This window comes from Nomascus leucogenys, chromosome 2 (assembly GCF_006542625.1).
Source record: "Nomascus leucogenys isolate Asia chromosome 2, Asia_NLE_v1, whole genome shotgun sequence".
Classification (NCBI taxonomy): Eukaryota; Metazoa; Chordata; class Mammalia; order Primates; family Hylobatidae; genus Nomascus; species Nomascus leucogenys.
Genome location: NC_044382.1, coordinates 12,714,400 through 12,722,092, shown reverse-complemented (window position 1 = coordinate 12,722,092; position 7,693 = coordinate 12,714,400). Strand labels below are relative to the sequence as shown.

Below are 7,693 nucleotides of genomic sequence, written 5' to 3'. Positions count from 1 at the left end.
CCATAATTCTCAAATATTTTGCTTGCATTTCCAAAACTGACAATTTATTTGTAGAAAGTTTTAGATTATTTTATGAAAATATATTTTAACGTTGTCTTTAAAAAAAGAAAGTTTGTGACTATGATGCGCTGTTCTTTTTTTTTTATTTCAGTCTGAGAGCAGGCACTGTTTATTAACTGACCAGCTTAGAAAAGTAATCATGGTAGACACCTTAGTTCATTCTTCTAATAAGCCTGTTGATCCGGTCCTCCCTGTTGCCAGCATTTCCACCTTCTACAAAATCAGTGGTCTTTTTCTTCACTCTGCCTGGTGGAAAAGGTAATTTGAAGAGCCACAGAGAGTTATTTGCTTCTTTGAAGCGTTTTTCAACAGTATAAGTATGAATCTGATCCTGCATGCAGATGATGCCATATTTACCAAGAGATCGAGCAATCATAAGCATTATCTGTCAAAGCAATTCGCTTCTTATTGATTTTGCCATAACCACGCTGGTAGACTAGTTCATTTACTGAATTCAGATTTGGGTACCCCCATGCAATGTATGGCTCTACAACCCTCAGCATGTTAATTGAAGCCTTGTCGAGCTTCACAAAGCTTCCGTTGAAGATTTGACGAAGGCGAAGGAGCCGCAACACCTTTCAGACCTTTGGGCTTACGCCACTGATACCTCTGATCATGATGACAAGCTCCAGTTTGGGTTCTGCAGGTACATAGAAGTTGCCAGCTTTTCTTGCCATCCTCGTCATTCGAATTTCAGTTCTGTACATCTGCCTCTATTCCTTGTGATACTGCTCCGCTTTTTCTTAGATAAGCTTCCTCCTTGCCTTTCGAAGCATCTTTTGGGCAAACTTCTTTCTCACGCACTTGATCTTCAGCTCTGCAAAATTCCTTCCCTTTTTCTTTTTTTCTTTTTTTTTCGAGACAGAGTCTTGCTCTGTCGCCCAGGCTGGAGTGCAGTGGTGCGATCTCGGCTCACTGCAAGCTCCGCCTCCCGGGTTCACGCCATTCTCCTGCCTCAGCCTCCCGAGTAGCTGGGACTACAGGCGCCCGCCACCACGCCCGGCTAATTTTTTTGTATTTTTAGTAGAGACGAGGTTTCACCGTGGTCTCGATCTCCTGATCTCGTGATCCGCCCGCCTCGGCCTCCCAAAGTGCTGGGATTACAAGGGTGAGCCACCGCGCCCAGCCACCCTTCGCTTTTTCTTAAGGGTTTCTGGCACAGCCGGAACCTTCTTCTTCTCTTCTATAACCTCCATGGTTCCAGCTGAAAAAGAGACATGCCCTGTTCTTTCTAATGCCGTCGAATTATACAATCAAATTCCTTTTCCCTCAGAACAATGCATTTTGCCTTGCCCAAGTCAGTTTCGCTTCATTTAGCTAGGACTCATAATCAACCCTTCATTTTATCTCAAAATCAATATGCAATGGATCATGGAGATCACGTGTTCACTCCACAGATATTTATTACATGTCAACTCCATAGAAGAAATTGCCTTACCTGCAACACAACTCATCTGCATCTTATAAGTGGTGGGAAAAGGACTGAATTGACGCCTTTTTTCCACATACAGTTCATTTATTTTAGGCAGAGAAAGGAGAACTCAGTGTAGTAATGAATGTCCTCTGACCAGCAATTATAGTTTGAAGTAACAAAACCAGGTAGCCTTTAAGCAATGGGTTAATAACACATGCCACTCTGTACAGATTTAGATGATGGATGACTGGAATTTGAAGAAGTAACTGGACAGCTGTCTGAACAGACTATTTCATTATACGTGAAGGAATGGCATTTCTAACTATGATGATAATTAGAGTAGATGAAATGCATAAATCAGGGAAGTTTTTTTATAGCATTGGTTTGGGGGAACAGTTTTTAACCCTCCGTATGGGCTCAGTGCATTGGATTAGGAGCCAATGCATGTTGCTATAATAGGAAGGATGTGATATTCTTGTTTCTAGTGCTACATGGCATGTTTTTTGTATATCTGAATTCAGAGTAACACACGATGCAATAAGAATGTTCAGCTGCAATCAAGGATTTGAATAAAACATGCCTGATAATATTATAATCGGCATTGTTGTTATTTTAGCCATATAATTCCTGTAGTTCAAGTAAATTCCATTTACTCTTTTCCAATATCTCACAAATTTGTAACATCCCTCTTTCAGTTACCAACTGCTGTGTAACAAAAGTCCCCAAATCTTACAAGCTTCAAACAACTACCATGAACCACATTTGTTACCTCTCCTCATTCTGAATTGTCAGGAATCAGTTCTACTGATCTTACTTGTGAATTTTCACAAAGTCACCAAATTCATAAGGAGACTCAACTTAGACTCTGGGAAGGCTGAGCCTCTCTTCATCATCTTGCCATCCGAACGCTTCTCTTTTCCATGCGGTCTTTCTGTGTGGTCCCTCCGTGTAGCATCTCCAGTGGTGTAGCCAAACTTCTTATGTGGCAGCACTCCCAAAAGTCAGCTTTCCTGGAAGAAGGAAACAGACATTGCCAGTCTTCCTAAAGACTAGGCAGGTACAAATCAGCAAGGCTTCCATTCTGCCATATGATGTTGGATAAAACTAGACCCAGGCCAGCTCAAATTCAATGTGTGTGGGAATTTCATGAAAACATAAATACCAGGAGGCATAGTTCTTTAGGGGTCACCTTTGAATACCAGTTACCATGATGTCCTTTTTTATGGAAGGGAGCACAGTAATGTTGTGATGGCCTGACCACTGTCTGGGTTGACTCTGGCTCAAAGCTCCTGCCACTGGACTCTACCTTTTTTTGGTAATCAAGAACCATGTTTTACATTTTGAGCAGTTTTTTATGCTTAGCAATATCTCAATGAAGTTTAAATTAATGGTAAATCCAACTGCATCTCTTTCTCTCCCTTATGTCTGCTCCTTTGTCACTATTACCTTAGACTGTGTTATAAAACATAATGTAGTAGTTAATTAGGAAGAACTTTGAGGCAAGATTTATCTGAGTTCAAACCCTCGATCCACCGTTCCATCCATTTATCTATCTGTCTGTCTAGATGGAATGGTGGATCGAGAATATATATACACACACATGATTTGGATTTACCATTAATTTAAACTTCATTGAAATACTGCGATCAATAGATAGATAGATAGATAGATAGATAGACAGACAGACAGACAGATAGATAGACAGATAGATAGAATGGTGGATCTAGGATATATATGTACACCCACATGATTTGGGCTAAGTTAATTAGCATTTTAAAACTTTGTTGTACATAAAATAGATATCTTATAGTACTACTTTCATAAATTGAAATAATGCATAGAAGGTAATCTGCCTAGGGCCCAAGGCTTATAAAGCACTCAATAAATGGTAGCTGCTACTTTCTCTTAATTGCAGGCCTGTAGTACTTCTTGAGTGTCCTGCTTTCTCTAGACTCACCTACTTACAGTCTACAGTGATGTTAAATTAGTGGCCCCTAAAACAAATGAAGTATCCTGTCACTCTTATCCCCCTCATTCCCCACAGATTCACTGATTCTTTCTCCATAGTTTACTCTAAATTCTCTTAGCTTGGGATTCTCATTCCTTTAAAATTGTGCATTTACTTCTACTCTTTTTCTGAAAATGCAGCCAAACTGAATCAAGTAGTCTTTCTCAAACCCTCCAGGTTTGTGGCCCCATATCTCTATTTTGCTTCTTTTACTTCTCTCTATGCCTGGAACTTCTCACTCCTGCCCCTCTTCCCCAGCTAAAGGAGGCTGTAATGATTCGGTCCCTGAAAATGTTCAAAAACATATATATCCAAAAATCACCTGAATGGTTTATTATGAGCACAGGCCCAAAGGCCTGCCTGACTCAGCTATTAGCCTAAGTAGGCTAACTAAATGCCATTGTACAAAATAGACCTCAACAGCATAACACGATTGATGCTTTTACATTTTTGTGCATATAACTGTCCAGAGTAGGTGTTCAGTGACATCTCAGGCAGAGAATTTGAAGATGTGCATAACCCAGGTCTAAAAGCAGTTCACATCACTTCCCCTCACATTCACATTCCACTGGAGAGGATTGAGTCATATGGCCCAAAGGCAAAGAAAGCTGAGAAATATAGCTAGCTTTCAGCCCAAAGAAGGGACAGTACATTTTGGCACACAGGTAGCAGCTTCTGATAGGTCACTTTATTCAATAAGTAACACACTCCAGATCTAAGAAAAGAGTGAGTTGTAAGGACCGTGGCAAATGAGAAAGCTCTTGATGTAACTACAAAGGATAATGTTAGTCACTTTAAGCAACTTTTGCCATGGAGGAATGATTGTCAGGTCCAACCAGATATGATGAGTTCAAGAAAACCAAAAGCCAATTACTGTATGTGAAAACTCCACTTAAAAAATATCAGCAGCTAATTTAATCCTTTTACAAATACTGTGGGCTACATAACCCATTGACTGACTGAATCTGCCCAGCAGGTCCCTGGTATGTGAAGTCTGCTTTAGACATTGAGTCTGCTAAATTTTTGAAGCTACACACCTTATTGTCCCTGGAGGTTTGATTCATGTAGTGATTCTGAGACAAATTGTAAGGGAATCGGGCACTATAAATTTTACTCAGAACATTCCCTAAATTCTCTACATATTTTAGGGAACAGACTTAAATATTCCATGTTCCTTCTCTATTCTACCTGCTAAACATGCTGTGGTATTCATTACTTGTATTCACTTGTCTATGTCACACTCTCTAGACACCTGGTAGGATTTAACTTGCCCATCCCCTTTGGAGTCAGGTGTGGCCATGTGACTTATTTGGCCATTGAAATATGACTCAAGGTGAATTGTCCCTTGGAGGAGGAAGTTTTAAGAACCCACACTATACTTTGCTTAACAATAAATAAATAAATAAACAAACAAACAAACTCCCATGGTGATTGGCAAAAATCTAGATTCGGGCTGTTTCGTCAGCCTGGGGCCTAAAGTGACAATGGTCCAGAATAGAGCTCCCAGCAACCCACAAGATGCAAAGTGTGAACGAAAGAAAATGTTATTTTCAACCAGCAATATTTGATGGTTGTTTGCATAGCGTAATTGACCTCTCATGATTAATCTCCTTGCTAGTGACTGTGTTTCAACAATCGCTAATTATTTAGATGAAATATTATAAGGGTTTGGACTAGGAATTACAAGACTTGACTTGAAGTCCCCTGAAAGGGGGACTAATGAACTACACAGCTTGGGTCACATTACTTCTCTTTGAGTCTCAGTTTTGTCATCTGTAAAGTCAAAAGTGTGGTACTAGATAATTTGGGAGGTTTTTTAATTTACAAATTCCTCCCAGAATATCAGTTTAAAGTCCACCAGCAGTGACGCTTGCACTCCTTCTGAATGGTAAATCAGTCCTTACTGATATACTATCATCGAACCCTATACTGTTACAGTGATTTTCCCATTATATTTGTTATCACAACTTTTTTTTTTTTTTTTTTTTTTTTTGAGACCGAGTCTCTCTCTTGTTGCCCAGGCTGGAGTGCAGTGGCATGATGTCAGCTCACTGAAACCTCCGCCTCGCAGGTTCAAGTGATTCTTCCACCTCAGCCTCCCTAGTAGCTTGGACTACAGGCGTCCGCTACCAGGTCTGGCTAATTTTTGTATTTTTAGTAGAGACGGGGTTTCTCCATGTTGGCTAGGCTGGTCTTGAACTCCCGACCTCAGGTGATCCACCTGCTTCAACCTCCCAATGTGCTGTGATTACAGGCGTGGGCTACCACACCCTACCCACAACTTTTAGATGTGCTTAAAATTATTAACTGTAACATTTTTGAGTGCAAGACAGAGTTCAACTAGATATAATTTATAAGGAAAAATACCAAAACTCAGAAAGATTGAGTTGCTCCTATCACAAAAATAATTAGTAGAAAAATCTAAAACTTAAGCCTATGATTTCTGAGCATATGTTATTTTCCTATTACCATATTTGCAATCTAAATTGAATTTCCTGTAGCATGCTTTATTTATTTTATTTACTTTTAATTTTTGCCCTCCGAACACAGAAAATGCAATTAGGATGGTTGTCGGAGACAATAGGTCACTTTACACCACCCACCAAGAAAAATATGGAAGAACACATGGGGAACTCTCCTTGCTTTGAAGAAAATATTTCAATATGTCTTTTAGTAGAGGGAGAAATGAAAGAAGCAAGTTCAAGATGAGAAATCACTAGCCAGCAAGCATATTGTGATAAATCAGCCATAACATGATTATAGCAACTTCCTTGGGAAAGAAATCAATGCTGAATCAGACTTAGATAGAGCAAGGGGATCAAATGGAGGTCAAAGGTACTTCTCCATCTCGAAATTGGATAATTATTACTGTTATTATTGTCAGTTGCTATAATATAATACTGGGAGAAATATACAGAGTCCCAGTGCTGCATTTATTGGCTGGCTAGGCAAGTCAATCCATTACAAGGAAATAAATTCAAGCATATTACTCCATCCAAATATCAAGTGAATTAGGGTAATCAGAACAAGGCTACCTGTGAGTCTCCTTTAGATTTTTTTTCAAAGAAGCAGAAAACATAAAGCAAATAAGCAATTTTGAAAGAAGAAATTGCATTCATTTCTTTTGTTTTGAAAATTGGACAGTAAGGCTTGCTTTAATGGAAAGTATACCAGGTTCCAGATGGGCACCGTGGCTCAAGCCTATAATCCCAGAACTCTGGGAGGCTGAGGAGGGTGGATCACTTGAGGTCAGGCGTTCGAGACCAGCCTGCCCAGCATGGTGAAACCCCATGTCTACTAAAAATAAAAAATTACCTGGGCATGGTGGTGGTGAGTGTGTGTAATCTCAGCTACTCAGGAGGCTGAGGAGGAGAAGTGCTGGAACCTGGGAGGGGGAGGTTGCAGTGAGCCAAGATCGTGCCACTGCACTCCAGCCTGAGCAACAGAGTGAGACTCTATCTCAAAACAGAAAAAAGAAAAAGGTATACCAGGTTGGAAATCTTGGATTTGAATGTAGCCAAAACCAGGAAGCTCCGGACAGGCCTATGTTTCCCTTATTCATAACATTCAGTCAGTCACCAAGTTTTCCTATTATATTCCTTTAATAGTCCTAAAACCTCCCCCTGCCTCCATAATACTCCCACTGCCTGCACCTGGTCTTTAGCCTTCTCGCCTCCATTTCTGCACCAGCCTCTCCTTTCATCTTCCTGCCTAAGCCTCACATGTTTCTAGAGCATTCTACTTAAACTAACTTAAATGATCTTTCTGAAATTCAAAGCTAATCATGACACTTGTGTCCTTTAAACTATTTAGTGGCTTCCCTTCATAAGTAATTATTTTCTAAAGATTCGGGCTCTCTGTCTTCTCCTTGGTAGACATCAGTCAAGCTGATTATCAAGCAAACCCATCTTTCATTTTCTGCTTAATATTTAATATTTGTTCTCTATTGCCCTTATTGGACTCTTAGGCTTTTGCTAGTGAGATATCTTTTTTTTTTTTTTTCCGCAGTTCAATTTGGGTCGTGGATGGGGTGTGTTAACAGAGGTTCCTTAGTTGTCAGGCTGTTTGAGCACAAACACATCATTGCTGCTGTGAGTGGGTGCATGAGCCCTCAGTTATGTCATCAGCTTAGACCTTTCTACTTTCATTTGAAGTGGTGAGAGGGGAGCTTCATCTGTGCTTCAACAGTGATGTCAAAAAGTATATGCATA

General features: G+C 40.0%; 1 pseudogene; it reads right to left on the bottom strand.

Moving 5' to 3' along the window:
• Window positions 1-211: 211 nt before the first annotated feature.
• Window positions 212-1,256, bottom strand: LOC100591650 (annotated as a pseudogene).
• Between the last annotated feature and the right edge of the window lie 6,437 nt (window positions 1,257-7,693).